The sequence below is a fragment of the Lissotriton helveticus genome, chromosome 9 (assembly GCF_964261635.1).
Source record: "Lissotriton helveticus chromosome 9, aLisHel1.1, whole genome shotgun sequence".
Classification (NCBI taxonomy): domain Eukaryota; kingdom Metazoa; phylum Chordata; class Amphibia; order Caudata; family Salamandridae; genus Lissotriton; species Lissotriton helveticus.
In genome coordinates this window covers 172,740,108-172,743,843 of record NC_136070.1, presented here as the reverse complement: position 1 = coordinate 172,743,843, position 3,736 = coordinate 172,740,108, and positions in this window count along the sequence as shown.

Here is a 3,736-nt window from a genome sequence, read left to right as displayed (position 1 = left end):
AGAAGAATTATATTTTAAATCTGGAATAATAAGACTTGAAAGAGCAATAACTGAGCACGGGCAGTATTTCGAATCTATGTCATAAGATTGTTTTTTAATTAGGAGGAATGCAATATCCAACATAAATCACTCATCTGTAGAGCAAAAGTAAAAGGGCACAGGTGTAGCCAAAACACAAATGAAAATTGATTTAAAAGCAGTCAATAGCAGGTAGGATGCAAAGCTAGTGCCGGATAAAGATGCCCATCAGTAACAAATCACATTGAGAAGTTTAGCATTTCAATTTTTAATCCAGAAATGACACAAGGATCGGGTCTGCGACAATAGTAATACCCTGAAGCTAATTGCGGGGAAAAAAAATCACTTGCAATATCTCACGATCAGTTTCTTGGACAACATACCTTATGTCAGTTTAACTCCATGCGTGCGGTGCATTTTCCCGCTGTGCGCTGAAGTTTTAAAAAACCCGCGGTTCATGACGAGCTTAGCTCGTCATGAGCGTACGAGGTGTACCTCATGACGAGCTGAGCTCGTCATGAGCGTCGAAGGGGTTTAAAGGATAGGAAATGCTTCCAAGAGCTTTGCGAGGGAGGTAATGTCTGTCTGAATTGCACCAGAGATGACTCATCACAATACGATTTAAAAACTGACCACCAGCAAACAGTAACTTCAAATGGTTACATGCTGTCACGCTGTGGTCGGGGCTTATCATCAAGTCCCTGGCTCAGGCCTCATTTCCCCTCCACATGATTAAGCCATTTGTGAGACATGAAATGAAAGCAGGCATTGTAAATTACCCCCGAACATGATGCATTTCCTTTCATATGCATTCCATAATTGCCACAAGACACATGAAATGCTGCAGGCACGCCACCTTCTACCCACCCCCCCTCTGCAGAGCAGGAATGGAGCCTCCTCCGTTTACATATTAAGACATGGTGCGCGCACGCTAGAGCTCCTGACTTTCAGCATGTGGCATTCTTAGGGCTGTGAATGTGGGCTGGCAGTGAAGACTGCATTCTTACAGCTTCACACGGCGGTGCGTTAAAAGAATAGCTAAAAGATGAAAAAATGGGGCTGAACATTAGGATTCAAACAAATCAACTAGAAAATACAGCGATATTAATATGCATATGCATGCATTCTAACGGACAACAGCCAAAAAGTTCCTCACGCCAAGCAGGACAACAAACTGCTCTCTGCAAAACACTAGTCGGCCTTGCAACATTGGCTCGTATCTCAGTACAGAAGAGCTTTCCGTACAGGGTTGAAAGATGGCCACCAAGACAAGCGCGAGCTGCACGCTGAAAGTAAAAAAAAAAAGCCGTGCAGGCTGCAGGAGAGGGAGGAGCAGGGGTGCACACTCGCGCTGGGGAGAGCAGTCTGCTCTTTCAAAGCACGTGCTTGAGGCGCGCCGCTGCACACTCCGGCAAGGCGTATGCCAACACAAGCACGAGTATGTGCTTTAAAAAAAAAATGAGCTGCACACCGGCTAAAGGTCTCCTATGCAGCGCATGCGAGACCTGAATAAGTGCATATGGTTATCTTTTTCAAACATGCAATAGCAGTACTAACTTACTTTTGTAAGCCTGGCACACAGCACTAGGTATTCTAGTCTGGAGGGTCCCCATTCTTAATATGAAAAGTGTTTAAAATCTGGGTGATTAACTCCAACTTTAGTATCTGAGTTCGTTCTTTCACCATTTCCAATATATTGGGCAGGCATTTATTGGGGTCGGTTCCCCAACTGGAAAGCAGTTCAGAGTCTCTTAACATGTGCAAGCTAGTTACTACTTCAACAGCTTACAATTACTGATTTTAAGCATATGGCTGCATTCGGATTTCTAACCAGACATACAGTTCAACACTGGTTTTACTTGAGCCAATTCAGAGATGCCAATAAAACCAGGGTCCACGTATAATGCCAATAGTAAGGGTACCTGGTCCCAGTATTAGCATAGCTTTTATAAAGTGGTTTCATCTTATTTACAACGCATTAGGTTACCGTACCTTATGGTTCAGCGTCATAGTGAATCAACCAGCACTCTAAATTTAAAGGCCTGTCCTAATAGATTGGCAACCCTCAGTTTAAACTTGTGCACGGTCCTCGAGATCTACAGTGGAGTGGTGCTCGCTTTTTTTTAGATCCTTCTTCCAGGCAAGTTGCCTGGTCAAGCTACATCCACAATTGTACTGTGCTACACACTATTTGCTCTCCAAACACCTTGAGTTTCCTCTTGTGTAGAGGCCAGATTAACAATTTTCCCCACTATTCATAGTTAGGTGCTTCCGAGCGCAGTCATCAACTAATCTAGCTAAAAGTTTATCCATTGACTTTTAAGTTTGATAGGAACCTAAACACAAGCAATTATCTGATGTTATACTATCAAGAACAAGGCATTTCCCATTAAATAAGTATATAGAGGTGGTTTCTCCTACAAGGAAGATAAAAGCTTGTATTTATAAAGTCAAGTTCCACACCTCCTCCGAGGTTGCCGGGACTCCAGGACAGCGGTGCACCCCAGGGTCGGAGGTTGCCCTGTCTTGTAATTACAGTTTCCCACAGCACAACAATGCGGGTGCACTCCAAACAACGCATTACCACTCCATGGTTATGTTTGCAAAGAAAGCGGGTTTATTTAATTCATGATTTTCAGCATGGTGTATCGAGATAGATTGAAAAACACACGTTCCGACGAAGAGCTAGTCTTGCTCACGGGTCAAGAGGTTTTGGCAATTACTCACAAGCAGAACAAGCATTTACAATGCAATAGGTCGCGCATTACTAAAAGTTTGAGTTATTGATGTTGCATAATTATTTGCAAAGCTAATAGCTCAAACTTTCAGTAATGCGAGACCTACTGCATTGCAAATGCTTGTTTAGCCATGCTGCGTAGCATCCTGATGCGGATCGTGGCTAAAGGAAATCCATTTTAAAAAGTAAATCGTGGGTGCCGCGATTATACCAAAAGTAAAGAAATTTGGTATAATCATGGCACCCACGCTTTACTTTTCGTGTTATAAGAAAAGCGCGGGTGCCGTGATTATACCAAAAGTAAAGAAAAAGTGGCGCACGATCATAGCTCCTCCCACGGCCTATTGCTGTCCATTACGCACTTGGTGCGCGTAATAGTCACCAACAGCTATGTGCACGCCTAGGGCCAATTGCATGCAGTCTTTTAGAATAAGACGCACGCAAAGGCCAATGGCGGAGCTCAAAAGGAAACCCACATGAGCCTGTGCGATTCCTAGGTTAGCTCACATTCCCAGTTTTTCACATGCAAAATGTCTCGTGTTGTGTGAGCACTGCTGCGCAGTGCACCGCTAGGCGCGAGACCTAGAAATAGTGACCAGGGTATAAAAACGCTTGCTTACAAAACATTTAAAATTACGATTGACCTCGGAGTGATCTCAGAGTGAACGTTTAAAAAGGACAGTACAATGAGTGTTACAAAAGAGCAATGAAAACGTGCACATTTTTGTTGTAAAGGCTTGCATGGTCTCCAGCAATTTATATACCAAGCTCAATTCCGGGCCTCTGCCAGAGCCAGTCACCCATTTATCACTTCTGCCCTCCCACTTTGAGTGCTCAGATTTCGTGTGATTACCTCAGGTTTGTGAATACAAAGTGTAAAATAAGCACTAGTACTTATTAAAGGATTAATGGCGATTACCTCTTATCATCCCAAATGAAAGTGCGAAAAGTTATCGTAAATAAATTGAATGAGACAAAACG